Source organism: Poecilia reticulata, chromosome 14 (genome assembly GCF_904066995.2).
Source record: "Poecilia reticulata chromosome 14, P_reticulata-male-v2, whole genome shotgun sequence".
Lineage (NCBI taxonomy): Eukaryota > Metazoa > Chordata > Actinopteri > Cyprinodontiformes > Poeciliidae > Poecilia > Poecilia reticulata.
The window spans coordinates 16472528-16495787 of NC_088843.1; the positions used below are offsets into that span (position 1 = coordinate 16472528).

At 38.2% G+C, this 23260-nt stretch overlaps 1 protein-coding gene and 2 long non-coding RNA genes across 5 annotated transcripts in view; 2 read left to right on the plus strand and 1 right to left on the minus strand.

Annotated features, from left to right (window-relative positions):
• The window catches only part of srrm3 (serine/arginine repetitive matrix 3), a 97260-nt gene that overhangs the window by 65579 nt on the left and 8421 nt on the right, over nt 1-23260 (minus strand). The window lies entirely within an intron of this gene.
• LOC145554849 (uncharacterized) lies at nt 15335-19991 on the plus strand. The gene is made up of 4 exons (XR_014090877.1): nt 15335-15378; nt 17341-17412; nt 17806-17877; nt 19626-19991. It is a non-coding gene; the product is annotated as an uncharacterized LOC145554849 (long non-coding RNA).
• LOC145554848 (uncharacterized) lies at nt 21819-23078 on the plus strand. The gene is made up of 2 exons (XR_014090876.1): nt 21819-21892; nt 22695-23078. It is a non-coding gene; the product is annotated as an uncharacterized LOC145554848 (long non-coding RNA).

Genomic DNA, 23260 nt, shown 5'->3' on the forward strand with positions numbered 1-23260 from the left:
AAGCCTTAATCAACAACAAAACCACTCTAAATGCGTAATTACTTTTACAAGGCTATGAAACAGGTGAATATTGGTATTTACGCAGCATAACGATGGCGTCTATTGACCATTTTGTCCTGACAGAGAGGAGAGAGGACATAGAGTTTTCATGTAGCAGAGGTTTGGAGGAGAGGAGGGTTTAAAATGCAACACATCTCCATCGCTCCCCATTTTTCACTTTAGTGAACAAGCCTCAACCTTACTCTCAATGACAGCCTTTTGCGATGCCTATTAAACTGCCTGGAACGCTTTCACGTTTTGTCACGTCACAACTGCAAACGTCAATGAATTTTATTGGAATTTGAAACGACAGGCCAACAAAAAGTAGCGTAAAGCTGTGAAGCAGCTGCAGTTAGAGCAGCAAGCTCTTTGGGACGAGTCTGCACCAGCTTTGCACATCTGGAGGCTGAACCGTTTCCCTGCTCTTTGCAAAATAGCTCAAGCGCCGTCAAATTGGATTGAAAAAGCATGTGAGCGTCAAATTTCAACTTTGGACTTTGACAGCACCATTCCAACTCTTGAATAAGACCTCATCTGGTCTTTCACTTTCCTATTGAACTAATAACGTTCTTTTGAATTGAATTATTTTGTAGTTACTCTCTGAAACGTAGTTTCTTTTTGATCTTTTTCTCTCTACAAACTGTGTTTTCTTATGCGAGAAGAGCCTTACCATTGTCTCTGCTCCAAAACAAAAAAAGGAACTAATAATAGCACTGCGGAGGATCAAACGCCTAAGAGGCCTGAACTGCTGACGTAAGACTCCTATAGAGCCTGTAACTTCCCACTTCTGAAAAAGTCAATCTTCACAATAACACTCCTCCAAAATGGGAGCCAGCAGAAATCCTCTAAAGGCTACTGGGAGCCCTCAGACAAAAAAGGGCTGTCAGTGTGTCTGTTTTATCGGATTGGTTAATATAAGTGGGCCCCTGTGGTAAACAGCAGCTCCGACTCGAACAAAAGAGCAGCAGTAAAATGTACCACTTTATCTCAATCTCCGAGATGAAGCCCCAGCCTCGTATCACGTCTCCCTGACAGGAGAGACTCTGCAGTCTCTCCTCGCACCTCTGCGCCAGCGTGCAACAAACAAATAAACCTATTTCTAATTCTGCTAGTTATGGTCCACAGGGAGAAGAGAAGTCAAATATTCACGGGAAAAAACAAGCGGTTGGCGAGGGTCCACGAGTCTCTGGCGGTCTGCAGGGTAAATTACTGTAGCCATGGTGGTGGAGTTTGGCCTTGCTGTGTTTTTGTCCTTGTTATTTCCAGCGCACTCTCTCAGCATTACTGTCTCCTGTTGATCGCTTCATTACTGCAGCGCCTCTTCTTTTTATCCCAGGTACTCTCTAGAGCCTGATACATGCAGATAAACTGAACATTATTCAGAAAAGCAACCAAATCACTGCATCTGCTTTAAACAGCCACATTAACATAATGCATTTTACTTCAACTTAAACTTCTGATTGCAGAAATGATACTGCTGACCAGATTAATAATATTTCAACTAGGCCTGTAGTGATACAATAATCTCACGATACAATACACAATATTCTGCTTATGATACGATATACATTGCGATATTCAGCTAACGATACAATTCAATACACTTTTGCAATTTTCTGGAAGATTTTAGAGGGACAGAGTGATTTTGGTGACATTTTGTGACTGTTATAGAGTTGGACTGAATTAATTTAACTGAAAACTGATTACAAGCACCAACTACACAATACCTGCCTCTGGTTAGACATGGACAGCTGGACAAAATTAATTAAAGAAGTGGTGAGAAAACATGCTTCTTTTAATCGAAACAGTACAAATTGTAGCTTACATGCATTCGTAAAGTAAGTAATACCTTTTTAACCTTGACACTTAACATCTGAAGGAATCACTATAAGCCTGATGACCTAATCACTCTCCAGGCAAAGCAAGCACTGAGTTAGCAAGGTGAGAGTTTGATGTTACGATACTTGCGGATGAATATCGATTTTTTTTCTAGGAAAGAAAATATCAATATATATCGCAAAATCGATATTATTACACAGCCCTAATTTCAACATAGGAGAATAGCAGAAAAACCACTTGATGTGTTTTCCAGTTGCTTTTTTATAGGGATAAAGCCTGAATTTGGAAGTACAACAATCCCTGATAAATCGTAGAGGGTCTGAATAATAAAGATATGTTCATTTTAATTCTAAAATTGTTGAACTACTTTGTCAGAATTGAATTAAACAAACTCATTTACCTTCTACATTTATGTAGATGAACACACAGGACAAACAAAATAGTCCAGTGATCTTTCTTTAATCTCTGGTATATTTGTTAATCAACACAAATAAACAAAAGAACAGACTAGAAAAGACAAGAAAGGAACTAGGAGAAAAGAAGAGAAGAGAAAAAAAGAAAAGAAAGGAAAAGAAAAGGAAAGGAAAGAATAATCTCAACTTTTCCTCTCTGGGAAATTCTGGTGTACGAGCAGCAAAAAGTAGTTAGTATTTAATGCTGGAGCAGCACAAACATGTATATTTAACCGCTGAACGAAATCCTTGAAAGAAGTCAATATATTCTTAGCTTGGAGTTCTAATGGACACTTGTGAAGCACAAGAAAATTACAAATTCACCAGCAACAAAGAAGAAACTGCCTTTAAAAGAATCAAAATATGAATAAGTTTCTGTTAGCAAAATAATCGAAAGATAAAAAAAACATCCCATTTGGTTTCATTATTAATATAACAGTCTCCCTGTGTTTCTTCTTTTTTTTGTTGTTGGTTTTATTAATGGACCTGTTTTAATTTTTTATTGCACTCCCTCATATCGGAATCAGCTCAAGATTGTGTGCACAAAGGACATGACCTTGGTTTTAAATGCTCACAGCGTACAGACAGAAAGTTTAAGTATTTACAAATTAGATTAAATAAAATAAAGGATAAAACAAACAGAATGTGCATGTATGTGAAAACTTGTGGTGTTCTTTAAAAGGGGCATGTTATAATGTTATTCTCTCATTAAAAACATGCCTGGGGTGTTGCCTTGTTTCTTTCATGCATGTTTGTGAAATCCTTAAATCTCCCATGGCAACCATTGAGCTGTGCAAAACACCTTAACGCTGCCTTCGAGATGCAGCTCCTCCTCAGAGCTACAGTTTTCAAGCTTCCAAGCTCCCACCTCAGAGACCACCTCTCTCCTGGGATACCTCCCCCCCTCAGTTCCTTCAGACTAGCCAGCAGCAATTAGCAAACACCTGGTGTAACTGCACATCTGCTGAGCTCTTCATACTTCTCAGTGCAACGCTGAGGAGCCATGTTGTGATGACTTCCTGAAGATGGAGGGTCAGAAAGAGCAGGAGTTTCTTAAAGAGACAGAAGCCCGATTTCAAAATGTTAAATTACAAAGTCAAATTCTTTGACGGGGCTGCATGCTGGTGCAGTAGGTAGTACTGTTGCCTTGCTGTAAGAAGGCCCTGGGTTCAATGTCCGGCCTCGGGTCTTTCTGCATGGAGTTTGCATGTTATCCCTGCACATGCGTGATTTCTCTCCGGGTACTCCGGCTTCCTCCCACAGTCCAAAAACACGACTGTTAGGTTGATTGGTCTCTCTAAATTCTCCTGTGTGTGCATGGTTGTTTGTCCTGTCTGTCTCTGTGTTGCCCTGCGATGACCTGTCCAGGGTGAACCCCGCCTCTCGCCTGAAACGTTAGCTGGAGATAGGCACCAGCACCTCCTGACCCCACTAGGGACAAGGGTGGAAGAAAATGGATGGATGGATGAAATTTCTTTGATGTCATGTTTGATACATTGACCAACATAATTAGTCAGAGTGACTGCTTGTGTAGCTCAAACTGATCAAAGGAGGAGACGACATGAGATGCTAGGACAACATGGGTAACGTCTCACCATGCCTAATGTAAATGCAACCCTCGGCAGATGACATGCTTCGCCAAGATAACCTTCTTTCAGATGCAGAAATAAAACAGTCCATGTTACCTCGTGCCGATCTGATACAACTGCTTAGCTCTAATGCTCATCTTGGATTTTTTCCCCCCTCAGAGGGTCTGCTGAGCAGTAGATAACGGGCTCAGTGGGGGCTACCACATTTCAGGCTCCTCTCCCCTTGCAAATCAGTCCAATATCAGGTTTGAATTCACAAACTTTGTCTGGGAGACGCTGTCTGATAGAGCTCCTAAATAATTCACCAGCTACTATCCTTGGCTGATATGTGTAAACTCTGTCTGAGGAGATACGAGAAGGCAGCCCGGCTGTCTGAGAGGGCAGAGTCACGTAGGGCTTTTAGTTCCTCTCCTTTACAGACACTGAAAATACATCCATCTTTGCTGTTCTTCACCTTTGTATTCACTTTTTGTAGAGAACTCATTGTGTCTAATTTAACTCAAGTGCACAGCCAGGCCTGTAGAAATGCTGCTGGTGAAGTTAATTAAGTTACAATATAAAAGTCTGAAGCAGAATTGATTTTTGTTTGAAAGGAATAGACAAGGCTTTTGAGAAACAGTTCAATCAAATATTTCTTAAGACTGTGTGGTATGATCCAGAAACACTAGCTCTTTTTTCCCCCTTAATTAGCTGTCGTACCTAAGAAAAGCTCAGTATGATTATGTACATATAAACTGATGAAAATGTCTCCTGGAAATTACCTTTACATACAATGGCAGCAAAAAAAAAAAAAAACATCCCTAGTTATCCTTTTAGACACTTATTTAAAAGAAAATATTGTAATATCTGGCAACTTATTTCCCCCCCCCAAAAAAAAAAAATTCAATCTTAAAATATAAAACTAAATCCTGCAGCTCTGTTATATTTAATTAATGCCTAGTATATGAACTGAAAGGAAACTGTCCAGGGTAAATTACCCTGGATTAACTAATAATTAGTATGGTTTTTTTAAGCTTGAAGCAGTGAGGCAATTTAAAATATTGATGATATTTCAGTGCATCTGAACACACAGTAAATTAAGTATTTTTCCATTTCTTGCACAAAAAATATCTGATAGTTGAACTTTTTGTTCCATTATGACACTTTGAACATTGAAAGTTTTCTTGTGAAAGAGCTGAAGCCCTGATGATTTGAGCCAGATTTGTAGATTCAGATAATTAAAAGCAATCAATGTCTAGACTTTCCTATTGAAGCGATAAAAAACACAAACACACACAAAGCCCTAAAACTAGTTTTGAAATCCTTTTCATAGATTATCTCAGGGTGCGTCGAGCTTTAAAAAGTGCCCATTTCTTTGTTCAAAAACGAAAATACATTAATCCTGCTTTAAACGCTGGTCAAATTTTTAATTGGTAAATTTATGTCTCTTAGAAATTTGCCACCATCTTCCCTTATATGAATGCATTCTTATTTGTGCTCCTAATATTAACTTTGATATGTGGAAATGTATTTTCCTTAGCACACCTGGGCGTTTTTTTAAAATAAATATCTTCTCCTTGTCACTATTTCCTATTGATTTCTCCATACCAATCAATGCATAAACACTCAGTAAGTACCGAGATCGTTTAAACAGGTTACCATTCACAGAAACATCTGTTTACAGGTCTAGCACGGCAGGAATATTCAATTAACTTTAACTTATTCATGCAGAGACAGACTGACTGTTTCACCCCCATCCCCCCGTCCCACCAGATGTCTGTTTGACAGGCTGTAGAGAGCCGACTAGCTGCTTGGAGCGCACACACTTCTGACCACAAGACACAAAAAGCAGTGCCACTCAAAACCCGCACGCAGGTTTCGGTTTTACACTGAGGTCCCTCCGCTACCAGAACCCGCTGGTGCGCACCAGCTCTGGGAGCAGGCTGCTAATTCAGCCTCGGCCGGCTCCAAATGGCAGAAAGCGCTGCGAGGATCGCATCCGGCTGCGCTGATGGAAAATTCCCAGAGTGCTCTGCAACGGGAAAAGACAGGAAAAGGTCAAGAGTCGGCATTCATCTTTTCACCAGACTCTTTTGCTCCCAGCATCACCTTTTCCTGCTTCTATTCCTGTGTGTCCTTGGCTGGGTTTTTTTTTTTTGTCCTCCCTGTCTCTCTGGGGTAAATAGAATGGATTCTGCCACACGCTGAAGCTCAGCACTGATGGCATTTGGTCTTCTGCACCTGTCACTGAAAACAAACGATGACGACACAAAGTTCCTGCAAGTAATTATAAGCGCTGCGTTTGCATAACGGCAACTGCTTGCTCTAAATGGAAGCTGCGGATATGCAACATGATTCAGATCAAGCGCATAAACCGCAGACGGAGGCTGTGGAGAGATTATACCAGCCTGCTTTTGTAAACAGGGGTTTTAATGGCTGAACCAGCGAGGTTAGTGTTCTCCAAACAGGCCATTACTGGAGCTCTGTCTCATTTCCTCAAGTGACAGATGCTCCCTGAGTCATCATCTTATCTCTGGCCGATCCTCTTCACCACATCACCCACTCAGGATTATGACAGTGGCAGAGGGGCTGCCGAGAGGATCGTTTCTCCCACTCACTCTTTTGTTTTATCTCTAATATCCATCGCGCCGGAGGGCCCTCTGAGGAATACTGGCAAACAAAAACAATCGACAGCCATTTACGGCGGCGGCGTGTGCAATAGGGCATCATCATGGCATTCGCAAACAAAGTGTTTTGGTGACATGCACCTATAGATCTTCTGAAGCAGTTTGAGTCCTGTGCGTGGATTTGAGTGATCCGTTTGACACGGATTTCTTAACTAATCTGCAGAGACAGATTAGCTAATTTTATCTTTTCTTTAACAACACCGTAAAACCTTTAAGCACAAACAAGTACTGTTGTGCACAATAATGATTATTTTATATTATTCCAATAGATTCTAGTTTCATTTCTTATCAGAAACAAAAGACTTTGTTAAATGGAAAATTTTCAATCCTACCCTGCCAGGGGTTTGAGTCATTTTGCACTCCAAGTTAAGAAGTATTAAAATTTTACTCAAAAACTGAAGTTTAAGTTTAAGTTTAAGACAAGACTAAAGAATGAGCTGAGTAAAGTTTTTCCTGTAATTCCTCTCAAATTATTCAACACATTAAATTGTACAGCCAAATGTAATGATTTTATATTTAATACCAGCTTAAAGGTTATTATTTGAAAAACAAGCCCATTCAGAATATGACTGTACATGAGTAAAGGCTATGTTTGCTCACACTGTGGCAAAAACAACTCTGGATTTGTTTTTTTAAATTTAGTATCAACAAAGCAAAGTGATTAAGGATGGAGTGTGAATGAGAAAAGCAGAAATACAAATAAATGGCAGCGGTTTTATTGCAACTTTGGTTAGATTAAATACAGAACGAGAAGCAAAATGATGTGAATAAAATGAGACCAGATTACAGCGAAATGGTGCCATTAACAGTCATGAACCATTTTACATGCCAGAGCCAAGTAAACAGCGCAATAAACTGTGTTCGCATCACGCAAGAAGGCATTTACTCAACTGAAGGTGTGCTTAATAACAATAAAATGATATATTAAAGTTGCTTATGGAGCATTTAAAGTGACTGGTTGGGTTTAAATTTCAGTTTTGTTGCTGTTTAAACAGAGGAGGACAGGAAAGAGTCAAAGATGTAAGAAGGTTGGCAGGGAGCACACACATGAAATGAGTTTTTCCACCCACTCCTCTTTGTTCCAAGGCCTATTTGGGGGATGCTAAATGTGAAGAGAGAGGGTAATTTTCCAAAGACCACAAACAAGTCTCCCCAGATGACCCACATCCACATCGTATCCATCCATCCCTTCGGTCCCTTTCATCAATAAACCTTTTAACTTATATCACTGTGAAACATCTAATGCGCAGAGAGTTTTCCTCTGATCGGTTTCAATGCTTTCCAGAAACAAAGGTTGATCTAACAGCTCCAGCTTCCCTTCTCCCAGAGAGTCGTCTGGTCAAAATAAAACACTCAAAGTAGGGCAGAAATGATAATTGTAGGCCTTTTATTCATTTGGGAAAATGTGTTGTTCTGCTGACCCAGTTCAGAGCTGCAGACTCCTAATGATCCGTCCTGACTGCTTCAATTTCTAACGCTTAAATGAGGAGCAGAAACCTCACCTTAAGGTTTTGATATCTTTGGTTCTACTGAGGGTTTACTGATAGAAAATGATTCACGTTAGCATATAAATCTTGCTTTATTACTGTTGTAAAATATGCTCCGATTACCAATTCTGTGTACAATTATAAGAGCGGACTGATTGCTGGATTGTCACATTTAGAAGCTGTGTAATATTTTCCTTTCAGTTCAGAATTGTGTTGCTCCACAACATAAAATCAAAATGATAAAACACTGAAGTCTGTGGTTGTAACCTGGCAAAACGGGGAAAAAGTGCATGTTGGCAATTAGTGTGGGCTTCCACAATGCTTTCTGATACCAACATTACTGAGAAAATGATTAATATTTCATAGTGAACCACAAGAACCTTTCTGGATCTGTTGCATCAAATGTGATTTTAAAGAATCATTCGCACAAATGTATGAATGAATGATGAAATGGACAATATTGTTTTCTGTGTGTGGAAAAGGTGACAGAGGAAAGTGTGTGTGTGTGTGTGTGTGTGTGTGTTCGTGTGTGTGTACTTGTTTAGCTAATCTGGCATATTTACAAACCTTCTGAAGAAGTTATCTGAAAATCAGGGGTTAGGTTTTGAGGTAAGTTGTGTAAAATGAATGGAAGTCATGCAAAGCCCTAAAATGGATGGAAATACAAACTTATGTGTGTGTGTGTGTGTGCGCGCGCGCATGCGTGTTCTTGTATATACTAGATATAGAGGACCATTATAACCATTTTTACCTGAAAAGGACGGTCATTTCTTGGAAAGAGGACGTTTTCCTGGTTTTTACTTTTTTCAGTTGGGATGAGTACCTAAACTAGGCTTAGTCATGATGTGAATTAAGTTCTGGTTAGGGTTTATAGAAGTAGTAATGGTTCAGAGTAGGGAAAATGTCTGTGTTAGGCCACTACTAAAATGAATGGAAGCCAAAACAAAGTCCTCAGCAGGGTGTGTGTGTGTGTGTGTGTGTGTGTGTGTGTGTGTGTGCGTTGGTAAATGTGGTTTAGCAGGACATTTCGTCAGAATACACACAACACTAGCAGGACATTTTGAATTAACGGGACAGGAGCGGTGTCCTGCTAATTTTGACAAAAATCTAAAAGCGTAGAAAGGTTTCTATTGGTCTAATAACCCCAAAAATGCAAAAAAAACGAGATGTCCGGTTAATACACATAAACCTGATTTTGTGTATAATCTGTGTATCACCACAGCGCCCCCTATGGCAGGTTTGTGTAATAGCAGGACCTCATGAATATTCACACAACCTCTCATTCTGATTGGTTGTCTGCCGGAAGGTCCTGCTAATTACTACAGTGTCTTTCTAATTCACGTGTCGCTGTTTACACACATGAATTGTGTGTAAATTGCCAACTCTTACACTGGGGATGAGATGGCAATATGATTACTCTGTGCTATAAGACTGAATATTTTATAAAGGTTAGTTGGATGCCTAAACCCAACCTTGGAATGTATGTGGCACCTAAAAATATACAGAAATTAATATATATTTTGATCAAATTTTGTTTAATTAAAATATTATGAATAATAAATGTGTGGAATAAGTGCATGGAAAAATAAATATAAACCATAATAAAGCAATTTTTTCACCAAACTATTCCACTGCTAACAGTTTGTTGATTCTGGTCTGCTCTGCATCCCCAGAACCAAGCATTTTGAAGCAGAATTTAGCTTCAATGTACCACAAATCTTGAATAAACTTCCAGAAAACTGCAACACAGTTGAATTCCTTTAAATCAAGGCTAAAACCACACCAATTTACAGTTGTTTCTGAATCTTAATCATTGGTAGATGTATCAATATATTTTATGTATATGATTTTAATTTTGATTTTACTTTGAATTTAATTTCTTTGTTTTTCTTTTATGGTAAATGTATGTTATTTTTATGACTTTTTAGTTCTTTGATGTAAAGCACTTTGGCCTTGTGGCTGAAATATGCTATACAAATAAAATTGACTTGTCAGCAGTTTTCAGATCTTGCCAAAGAATCTCTGCTGAGTTTATGTCTAGACTTTGACTTTGCCATTCTAACACATAAATATGTTTTTATTTAAACCATTCCATTGTAGATCTGGCTTTATGTTTAGGGTAGTTGTCCTTCTGGAAGGTGAACCTCTGCCCCAGCCTCAAGTCTTTTGCAGACTCCAGGTTCAGGTGTGTTCAGGTTTTCTTCCAAGATTACCCTGTATTTGGCTTAGTCCATATTACAATCAACTCTAACAATTTTCCCTGTCCCTGAAGAAAAGAAGCACCCTAGAGCAAGATGCTGCCACCACCATGTTTGTCAGTGGGGAAGGTGTGCTCAGATTGATGTGCAGTGTTTGTTCTCCACCACAAATAGTGCTTTGCATTTTTGCCAAAAAGTTCATTTTGGTCTTGTCTTATCATTTTTGCTGTATCCCAATATGGCTTTTGGCAAACTGCAACTTCTCATAGTTATAGGGACTTCTTATAGTTTTCTTTATACCATGGCTTTTCTATTGCCACTCTTCCATAAAACCACATTTTTGCAGTGCATGACTAATAGTTATACTGTGGACAGATTCCCCCACCTGAGGTGTGGATATCTCTGCATTTCATCCAGATCCACCATGAGCCTCTTGGCTGTATCTCTGATCAGTGCTCTTCTTGCTCAGCCTGTAAGTTTAGGTGGATGACCTTTTCTTGGTAGGTTCACAGCTGTGTGATTTGCTCTTTCCATTTCCAGATGATTAATGGAACAGTAGTCTGTGAGATGGCCTAAGCCTGCTTTAAGCTTCTCCACAACTTTATCCCTGTCCTGTCTGGTGTGTTCCTTGGACTTCATGCTGTTTGTTCCCCAATATTCTCTTAGCCAACTTTTGTGGCAGTCATAGAGGAGTTGAATTTTTTACCATTAGCAGTCAACTTCTGAAGACAATTGGTTGCATTCAGGGGACGGGGGCTGAATACTGGACTTTTAGCTTTTATTTTCCATAAAATTCTGTGAAAATATATTTGCAGTTGTGACAAAATATGGAAAAGTTCAAGGGCTATGGATACTTTTGCAAGCCACTGTACTTACAAATAGTAAGGCAAGTCCAATGACAGAAACAAGGTCCAGACAATCAACAGGTATGCACTGACAGCTCCATTTGACAAAGTCTTAGACTGAACCACAGCACAGAGGCAGTATTCATGATGGCACATAAGCAGGTCCCTAGAACCAGAGCAATAACGACCCAGATTTGTAATACCAAGCAAGATATTCAGTGAATGCTATGCAATGAGTCCCCTGAGACAATCTAGTAGCTAACACCAGGATGCAAGATGGTAGCATGATAAGAATACATGGAACGCCACAACCAAGTACCCAGAATAGTGTGAAGAAACATCTGAAGGGAATATAACCTTGAACACACCTCTTTAAAATGGGAAATGCCACACAAGGTGGTAGAAAACGAACAAGCTAAGATTCTGTGGGCCTTCCATATACAGGAAGACAAAACAGGAAAAGCAAACCAACTGAACATGGTGATCATTGAGCAGCAGAGCAAAGCAGTTGTTATGATGTAGCTATCCTGAATGAACAGAAGGTACAGAAAAAAACTAGAGAAATACCAAAGACTAAAAAGAACCATCATCCTCCTAGAACCTGAGAAAAAATTTGTCCACATAAGTGGATGACTTATTTTGGACTGTCTAGTCCACAATACTAAATTTTGCTCTAGATGGGGTCTGGTGTCCACACGTTAGGCCATTATTTTATGACTTAGTGGTGGTGGAAGATTATAACACATTACAGGTTAGACTCAAGATGTTCAGTGTTTCTTTTGTTGTGTAAGTTTACAAAAGTTAGCAACTGTATAGCTTTACCATGGTGCTAAACATGGTGATTTAAAATGAATAAGTATTTTTCTGAGAAAAATGATGTCCAGATATCATGTAAAAGATAATTCTTTGTTTTTGCAATCATTAGGTCCCAATCAACCCAAATATCAGACGAATTAATAATGCATGCCATGCAAGAGTTTGGGTCTTAGGTGGTTACAAAGAATGTGGAAGTTGAAGTCAACAGTAGTGCCTGTGGTCACTGAAACCCTCAGGGTAATGACCCCTAAACTGGAAGAGTGACTCAAACAAATACCTGGAGATACATCAGACCTCTTGATACAGAGAAGCACACCTTTGGGAACTGCTAATATACTGTGAAGACCACTCACGCTCCAAGGCTTGTGGTAGAGGACCCAAGCTTTTTTTTAATTTAATTTCCCTTTTAGGATCAATAAAGTATTTTTGAATTTGAAAGAAGGGATAACCAGTCATGGAGTAATACAGAATTACAAATATAAAAATAAAAAGCATTTATTTAAAAAATATTTAAAGTGCCAAAAATATCATGATTACTTATGTTACTGTTAGCACAAAACTTTTAAAATGTATATTTTGTCGTAATCTCAATGTCGCTACTCTGCATACATGTAGATTGTCTAGGTAGTCTAAATTGTCTATTGGCAGGTACATCAGCCAACCTTTTTCTGCAGGTGTTGTGTCTGCCATTAGACAACAGTTTATGTTGGATCTTTATCATAAAAACAGTTTGTTTTTATGATAGTGTTTGGAACTGCCCTGCTGCTGAAATGTGCTATACAAATAAACATGATTAATTGATTGAACAGAAATGATTAAAAGAAGTGACAACATTGCTGGTGGGAGATACCATCTAACTGTTGCCTCTTAAATAAAGAAAAATGTATGATAAACTATTTAACTTTGAAATATTGAATGAAAGTTACAAAATATTACTCAAATAGTTTTTTCTTGTTCCTGGAAAAAAATCAGACCTTGTGTGCTTCAGAAACAAAATGGAATTCTCCTTTTGTTGTATCCCTCCTCCTCTATCAACTTGGTACAATCCGACAAGTCCAGGTGCAAGCCATTAGTATTCATTTAACTTGTTTCATTTGTTTTGCGTGGAGAAAGAGGTAAGACTCATACAGAATCTCTTAAGACATTTAAGTACATATAGTTTAGTAATTTTGCAGAATGTTGTAGGTTACTTGATGCTTGGATACACCAAAGCATCTGATTTGCAGCAGTTTAGCTAGTAATTACCAACCATGTTAGCCAGTGTACCAGAGTTTAAAGGGAAGGTGGCTCACTCCAGAATTAGATAAAACTGTATTTGGTCATTTTCTGTACATCAGTGAGTGATATTGTTTCACAGGCACAAATTATCCTAGATAGTAATCATTAGTATTAAGATGATGTTTTAATTTTTTTAAGATTTTGAGAACCTGTCAATAGAAAGTCAATTATGTAGAACTGTGTACTTCAGTACATCATTTTCGCATAAAATAACACCAAATCATATTATGTACAGCAGGGGTGTCAAACTCAAGGTCTTGAGGGCTGGTGTCCAGCAACATTTAGATGTGTTTCTGATGTCACATGGCTGGATCAGATGGGATGGTCATCAACTTGACTGCACTGAGAAGCTATTTCAGTAATATACTTAAGGTGTTTTAGACCAGACAGACATGTAAAAGTTGCAGTACACTGGCCCAGGAGGCCTGGAGTTTGACACCCCTGGTGTACAGTATCATGTTACTCAGCAACACATTCTCTGATCTTTGCAGAAGATGTCAGCAAAGAGGTCTCAGAGAGCAAACATGATTCCAATTGTTATTGCTCCTTAGGTGAAGATAAAGAAGGATTTGATGTAAAATACCCCAATTCATTTAAAGGTGAGTTGTGACTTTATTATGCATTCCAGTGTTTATTAAAGGATTGTTTTTTCCTTTGTTTTGCTTTTTCACTTTTAAACTATTTTTATACTACACATTATTAGCATAGATCATGTTCGATTCCAAAGGAGACAAGCAACTGCTCAAAATACAAAAGCTTATATATATATATATATATATATATATATATATATATATATATATATATATATATATATATATATTACTCAAATAGTTTTTTCTTGTTCCTGGAAAACAATGAACAAAAACAATAGGGAGGACTGAGTTTTGAAATTTACAGTTAATGTTGCAAGTACAAAAATAATTGAGTTGCATTCAGTTGACAAAAAATGTTTAAGTAACCACAGAAAGACATACAATTAGATCAATTGACTGATTTTAATTTCATTTGCTACTATTTGATATATCTGCATTGTTTAAAGTTTATCCTACTTATTATGTGTACCTACAGGTAGAGGTGTGTTCAGCTAAAGGTGCTTTGCTCATACAGTTGGTGGACTTTATTTATGGAATAATTCAGTGTACATCCCTTCATTTCAGATTTCCAAAGTTGAACCGTCAGGCTGGTGATGTGGACATGCGGATCCTGTTCAACCAACCCTCCAGAGGTAATTTTGGTCTCCAACGACCAACTTATTCTCTAAAATAAAGTAATTGAAATGATATTAAATATTGTTCAAACACACATGTGTTGTGTAATACTAGATATGTTAGCTGCATAAAAAGGAGGACTGAGTTTTGGAATGACAAGTATAGAAGAATGAAAATTACATTTAGAAGCGCACATACACACACAGGTCCTGTGTAATACTCAAAATGTAAGGTGCAGGAATAGGGAGGACTGAGTTTTGAAATTACAAGTATAGAAGAATGAAAGTTACATTGAGGAGCACACATACACACAGGTCCTGTGTAATACTCAAAATGTAAGGTGCAGGAATAGGGAGGACTGTTTTCTACATTGGGAACAAACTCACATATAGTGAGTGTTCTTTACATTTCAGATTTCTAAAGATGAACTGTGTCAGGCTGGTGACGTGGATGCATGCGGATTTTGTTCAACCAACCCTTGCAGAGGTAATTTTGGTCTCCATCGACCAACTTATTCTCTAAAATAAAGTAATTGAAATCATATTAAGTACTGTTCAAACTCATAGGTGTTGTGTAATACTAAATATGTTAGCTGGATTAAAAGGGAGGACTGAGTTTTGAAATTACAAGTATAGAAGAATGAAAATTACATTTAGAAGCACACATACACACAGGTCCTGTGTAATACTCAAAAATGTAAGGTGCAGGAATAGGGAGGACTGAGTTTTGAAATTACAGGTACAGAAGGAATGAAAGTTACATTGAGGAGGCACACATACACACAGGTCCTGTGTAATACTCAAATGTAAGGTGCAGGAATAGGGAGGACTGTTTTCTACATTGGGGAACAAACTCACATTTAGTGAGTGTTCTTTACATTTCAGATTTCCAAAGATGAACTGTGTTCAGGCTGGTGACGTGGATTCATGCGGATTCTGTTCAACCAACCCTTGCAGAGGTAATTTTGGTCTCCATCGACCACTTGTTCTTTAAAATAAAGTAATTGAAATGATATTAAGTACTGTTCAAATACATAGTGTTGTGTAATACTAAATATGTTAGCTGGATTAAAGGGAGGACTGAGTTTTGAAATTACTAGTATAGAAGAATGAAAACATTTAGAAGCACACATACACTCCTGATCAAAATCTTAAGACCAGTTAAAAAACTGCAAGAATTTACATTTCGCACTATTGGATCTTAAGAAGGTTCTAAGTAGAGCTTCACAATGTTAGAAGAAATCAGCATAATAGACAAAAACTTTGAGTGGGGAATTCATTGAAAACTGCATTTACACTCAAACATGATTTTTTCAGCTGATCAAAAGTTTAAAACCATAGCTCAAAAAAACCAGAGAAACCCCCAAAACAGAAATCAGAGTGTCAAAAAAAGGACTCAGTAATGAGTAGCTCCACCATTCTTGTGGAGCTACAAGAATGGTAGCTCTTCAAGAATGATTGAAGTTGATGACTTCAATCATTTAGGCATGCTTGATGCCAATGTTTCCAGGAGGCTAGTGGAAACGTTGCTCCAAGTGTTGAAGATGGCTTCACGAAGGGCATTCACTGTCTGGAACTGATGTCCATTTTTGTAAACTTCGTTGCCATCCATCCCCAAATGTTCTCAATTGGGTTTAGATCCGGGGAACATGCACGATGTTCAAAAAGAGTGATGTCATTCTCTTGGAAGAACTCCCTTGTCAGGCGGGCATTGTGAACTGCAGCATTGTCCTGTTGAAAAACCCAATCATTACCACACAGACAAGGGCCCTCAGTCATGAGGGATTCCCGCTGCAACATCTCCCTTATGAACCTGCACAACCTGAAGCTCAATTGTTCCATTGAAGGAAAACGCACCCCAAATCATGATGCGCCCCCACCACTGTGCCATGTAGAAAACATCTCAGGTGGGATCTCCTTGTCATGCCAGTAACGTTGGAAGCCATCAGGACCATCAAGGTTAAATGTTTTCTCATCAGAGAAGATAACTTTCTTCCACCTTTCAATGTCCCATGTTTGGCGCACCCTTGCAAAGTCCAAACGGGAAATTTTGTGGCGTTAAAGAAGACATGGCCTTTGAAGACGTTTTTTGTGTTTTGTTTCTGAAGCCCTTCTTTCTCTCGCAGATGCGGTCTGATGGTTATTGGGCTGCAGTCAGCACCAGTAATGGCCTTAATTTGGGTAGAGGATCGTCCCGTGTCTTGACGTACAGCCAATCGATCCTGTGGCTCAGAGCTGGTGAAATTGTTTTGGGTCTACCACTTGACTTTTTTGTTCCATAACCCTCAGGATCATTTAAAAAATGCAAAATGACTGTCTTACTGCGTCTAACCTCAGCAGCGATGGCACATTGTGAGAGGCCTTGCTTATGCAGCTCAGCAATCCTACTACGTTCAAAGTCAGTGTGCTTTTTTGCTTTTGCCATCACGAGGTCTTGACAGTGTAAAGACTTGACAGAAAATGACATGGAATCCAGAGTTTGGCACATCTTTTGGCTTTTAAAGACTATGGTCTTAAACTTTTGATCAGCTGAAAAAAATCATGTTTGAGTGTAAATGCAGTTTTCAGAAAATTGCCTGCTCAAAAGTTCTTGTCTCTTGCACTGATTTTTTCCTTTAACATTGTGAAGCTCTAATTTGGACTTAAGATCCAATAGTGCAAAATGCAAATTCTTGCAATTTTTTGACTGGTCTTAAGATTTTGATCAGGAGTACTCACAGGTCTTGTGTAATACTCAAAATGTAAGGTGCAGGAATAGGGAGGACTGAGTTTCGAAATTACAAGTACAGAAGAATGAAAGTTACATTGAGAAGCACAAATACTCAGGTCCTGTGTAATACTCAAAATGTGAGGTGCAGGAATAAGGACTGTTTTCTACATTGGGAACAAACTCACATTTAGTGAGTGTTCTTACATTTCAGATTTCCAAAGATGAACTGTGTCAGGGTGGTGACATGGATGCATGTGGATTCTGTTCAACCAATCCTACAGAGGTAATTTTGGTCTCAATCGACCAACTTATTCTCTAAAATAAAGTAATTGAAATGATATTAAGTACTGTTAAAACACATAGGTGTTGTCTAATATTAAATATGTTGGCTGCATAAAAAGAGAGGACTGAGTTTTGAAATTACAAGTATAGAAAAATGAAAATTGCATTTAGAAGCGCACATACACACAAGTCCTGTGTAATACTCAAAATGTAAGGTGCAGGAATAGGGAGGACTGAGTTTCGAAATTACAAGTACAGAAGAATGAAAGTTACATTGAGAAGGACACATACTCACAGGTCCTGTGTAATACTCAAAATGTAAGGTGCAGGAATAGAGAGGACTGTTTTCTACATTGGGAACACTCACATTTAGTGAGTGTTCTTTACATTTCAGATTTCCAAAGATGAACTGTGTCAGGCTGGTGACGTGGATGCATGCGGATTCTGTTCAACCAACCTTGCAGAGGTAATTTTGGTCTCCATCGACCAACTTATTTTCTAAGATAAAGTCTTTGAAATGATATTAAGTACCAGTGGTCCCCATCCTTTTTATCACCGCGGACCGGTGAAGACTTGGCCATTTTTCTGTGGCTCGGGTTCTTCTTTTTTTACCCCGAATTTCTCCTTACAACAATCTTAGAACGTTGCTTGCGATAATCGTAACCGTTCATCCTGCCATCTATGGCATGCTAAGACTGATCACATCCAGTCGTTGGAACATTGGGACTGCTCCGATCTAAAATCGGGCATATTCTCACAGCTTGTAGGGTTTTCCTTGATTGGGAGCTAGAACTCAACCTGTTCAATTTGACAGGCAGCCAATCAGAAAACGCTGTGACGTAGCTCATGGAGGGGAATCCCAAACAGCTGAGCTGACATGCCCAAAATGAGTCCGGTGGACATCGGAGATATGTAGAAACAGCATGAATGTTTATTCAGCATTTTGTACAAAGAATATCCACAGAAATGATGACGAGTGGAGTTGGAGCAAAATTGCTACCACAGTTGATAAACCCGGTAACTTTTCAGCTATCCATCATTAAATTAACGTGACACAAGGCTATTCATTCAGTCAAGGCTTGATGCTTACACTAGCTATATGCATTGCAGGTAGATTGTAGTTGTGACATCATTTTGTACTAAAGCCTGCTCACATGGCAAGATTTGCTCCTGTTATGTGGCTGGACACATAAACCTGTTGTACTTTTATCAGCTCTGTGGTCACAGAATTTGGAAAATCGTCTGACAATCCTAAAATCTTGCCGTGTGAACCAGACTTAAGACTTACAAGCTATACTCCTCTTTTCTCGTCTCGATCACTGCCATAATGCTCTCTGACTCTAGTCGCTATGCTAACGTTCACACATCCCTTCAATATAAGATTTGAAAATGCCACAAAAACGAATATTTATTTTCATGAAAATTTTAACTTACGACAATGACAAATTAATGGGAGTCCTGAGCTTGTTTCTCTGCAATGAGATGATCCGACCTTGGAAACGATGACACACAATGCAGAGGGTGTAATGGCAAAGCAGTTTGAAGCTCCATTGCCTCATTTGTAAGCCGGTACATATTATGCAGAGTGGGCTTGGAACATGGGAGTCACCTACAAGTCCAGGATAAATCCACTCTCCTGTCTCTGGTCCTTTTCCCCTTTTCCAAAGAAACTTTCCTAACATATCGCTTTCTTACTCATTGTGGGCTCAATGTTGGTGAGCAAGACGTAACCGAGAGAATCCGGTTAAAGGGTTTTCAAAATAAACGATCCTCCATACTCAGACAATATGTAACACGAAAATATTTTTCTTGTGCGGCCCGGTACCAATTGGTTCACGGACTGGTACTGATCTGCGGCCTGTGGTTGGGGATGACTGTTAAGTACGGTTCAAACACACAGGTCTTGTGTAATACTTGATATGTAAGCTGCATAAAAAGGGAGGACTGAGTTTTGAAATTACATGTACAAAAGAATGAAAGTTACATTTAGAAGCGCACATACACACAGGTCCAGTGTAATACTCAAAATGTAAGGTGCCGGAATAAGGAGGACTACGTTTTGAAATTACAAGTACAGAAGAATGAAAGCTGTTTTAGAAGCGATCATACACACAGGTCCTGTGTAATACTCAAAATGTAAGGGGCAGGAATAGGGAGGACTGTTTTCTAAATTGGGAACAAACTCATATTCAGTGAGTGTTCTTTATATTTCAGATTTCCAAAGATGAACCGTGTCAGGCTGGTGACGTGGATTCAGGCGGGTCCTGTTCAATCAACCATCCAGAGGTAATTTTGGTCTCCAACGACCAACTTATTTTCTAAAATACAGTTTTTGATATGATGTTAAGTACTGTTCAAACACACAAGTCTTGCGTAACACTTGATATGTAAGCTGCATAAAAGGAGAGAACTGAGGTTTGAAATTACAAGTACAAAAGAATGAAAGCTACATTTAGAAGCGCACATACACGCAGGTCCTGTGTAATACTCAAAATGTAAGGTGCAGGAATAGGGAGGACTGAGTATTGAAATTACAAGTACAGAAAAATGAAAGTCACATTTAGGAGTGCACATACACACTGGTCTTGTGTAATACTCATCATGTAAGTTGCAGAAATTTGGAAACCTGAATTTTGAAATTACAGGTAGAAAAGAATGAAAATTACATTAAAAACGCACATACACACAGGTCCTGTGTAATACTCAAAATATAAGGTGCAGGAATAGTGAGGACTGAGTATTGAAATTACAAGTACAGAAAAATGAAAGTCACATTTAGGAGTGCACATACACACTGGTCTTGTGTAATACTCATCATGTAAGTTGCAGAAATTTGGAAACCTGAATTTTGAAATTACAGGTAGAAAAGAAAAAAACATTTAGAAACGCACATACACACAGGTCCTGTGTAATACTCAAAATATAAGGTGCAGGAATAGTGAGGACTGAGTATTGAAATTACAAGTACAGAAAAATGAAAGTCACATTTAGGAGTGCACATACACACTGGTCTTGTGTAATACTCATCATGTAAGTTGCAGAAATTTGGAAACCTGAATTTTGAAATTACAGGTAGAAAAGAATGAAAATGACATTTAGAAACGCACATACACACAGGTCCTGTGTAATACTCAAAATATAAGGTGCAGGAATAGTGAGGACTGAGTATTGAAATTACAAGTACAGAAAAATGAAAGTCACATTTAGGAGTGCACATACACACTGGTCTTGTGTAATACTCATCATGTAAGTTGCAGAAATTTGGAAACCTGAATTTTGAAATTACAGGTAGAAAAGAATGAAAATGACATTTAGAAACGCACATACACACAGGTCCTGTTAGGTAATACTCAAAATATAAGGTGCAGGAATAGTGAGGACTGAGTATTGAAATTACAAGTACATTTGAAAATGAAAGTCACATTTAGGAGTGCACATACACACTGGTCTTGTGTAATACTCATCATGTAAGTTGCAGAAATTTGGAAACCTGAATTTTGAAATTACAGGTAGAAAAGAATGAAAATTACATTAAGAAACGCACATACACACAGGTCCTGTGTAATACTCAAAATATAAGGTGCAGGAATAGTGAGGACTGAGTATTGAAATTACAAGTACAGAAAAATGAAAGTCACATTTAGGAGTGCACATACACACTGGTCTTGTGTAATACTCATCATGTAAGTTGCAGAAATTTGGAAACCTGAATTTTGAAATTACAGGTAGAAAAGAATGAAAATTACATTTAGAAACGCACATACACACAGGTCCTGTGTAATACTCAAAATATAAGGTGCAGGAATAGTGAGGACTGAGTATTGAAATTACAAGTACAGAAAAATGAAAGTCACATTTAGGAGTGCACATACACACTGGTCTTGTGTAATACTCATCATGTAAGTTGCAGAAATTTGGAAACCTGAATTTTGAAATTACAGGTAGAAAAGAATGAAAATTACATTTAGAAACGCACATACACACAGGTCCTGTGTAATACTCAAAATATAAGGTGCAGGAATAGTGAGGACTGAGTATTGAAATTACAAGTACAGAAAAATGAAAGTCACATTTAGGAGTGCACATACACACTGGTCTTATGTAATACTCATCATGTAAATTGCAGAAATTTGGAAACCTGAATTTTGAAATTACAGGTAGAAAAGAATGAAAATTACATTTAGAAACGCACATACACACGGGTCCTGTGTAGTACTCAAAATATAAGGTGCAGGAATAGGGAGGACTGAGTATTGAAATTACAAGTACAGAAGAATGAAAGTCACATTTAGGAGTGGACATACACATGGGTCCAGTGTAATACTCAAAATGTAAGGTGCAGGAATAGGGAGGACTGTTCTCTACATTGGCAACAAACTCACATTTAGTGAGTGTTCTTTACATTTCAGATTTCCAAAGATGAACTGTGTCAGGCTGGTGACGTGGATGTATGCGGATCCAGTTCAACCAACCCTCCAGAGGTATTTTTGGTCTCCAACAACCAACTTTGTTTCTTATATAAAGTCATTGAAATAATATTAAGTACTATTCAAACACACTGGTCTTGTGTAATACTCATCATGTAAGGTGCAGAAATTTGGAGGACTGAGTTTTGAAATTACATGAAGAAAAGAATGAAAGTTGAGTTCAGATGAGCACAGACACATGGATCCTCTGTAATAAACTGGATAGGTTCATACATTAGGTGGACATTGTTTTATTTTTAGAAACAATCATTCAGTGTTTATCCCTTCATTTTAGCTCTCCATAGAGATGCCTTGTCAGGCTGCTGAGTTGGATGCATGCAAATTATTTTCTGGCAACTCACCTGACATAAGTTTTATCTCAATGACCTTTTTATTTTCTAAAATAGTCATGAGAATACTAAGTACTGTTCAAACACATGGTTATTGCGATTCAAAACAATTAATCATAACAATTCATTGGTTTTGATACCTACACAAGTGTCAGGATCAAATTCTTATTTTAAGATTACACTTTTTTCGGTTAACGGTGGTTAACTGTGTGTGAGATCATGATATCATCCATGATGAAATGTCAAGTTTAGAAAAATGTTTTATTTGAAGGACTGTTTTCACCTCTGAAATGGAGTGGTGTGTGATGTAAAGGTAATTTTTTTGAGAATGGGAATTGGGTTCATCTTTTGAATATGATCTTCCATGTCTAGTTGTGCTGTATGTTGAAATTGAGTCATAGTGCAGCACTGACTTTTTAAATACTTATGCTACTTCCCTTTGTCAATTCTTACTTTTCTCTGTCTAGTTTGCAACCAGTCCCTGCACAAAATGTGTTATTGTAAATAAAAGGAGGACATCACTGGTAAGCTTTTAGTAGAAATATTCTTGCTGAAACGCTTTCAATGTATACAAAATATGTTTTTAATCAACAGGTCTGTCCAGAACAAAGTTCAAGTGAAGCGATATCATCAGAAGAGGAGTATGCTCCTGATTCCGTAGATGATTCAGACATCTCATGGGATGACAAATGCACTCCACAGAAATATGGACTAGTTATAGTCCATATTTCCATTTTTGGACTTCTTAATGCACATAAATTTTATGTTTTTTGTATGTGTATGCCATGGTCCTGATAAATAAAATTGGCCCTGACAATTACTGTTGGTGTCATGGGCGGAGCCAAGCACCTCATTATCGTTTGTCCTTTTAATACAGCATTGGGTCACATTCTTGTATTTTGAGTTCTGAAGTGTGTATCTAAATTTTTAAGTGAGATCTATGTTGTGTAACTCTAACAAGATTTTTGACAACTTACTACGTCTTTCTAGCATAAGTGGAAAGGGGTGTCCGTTTAGTGTTGCAAAAAACTGG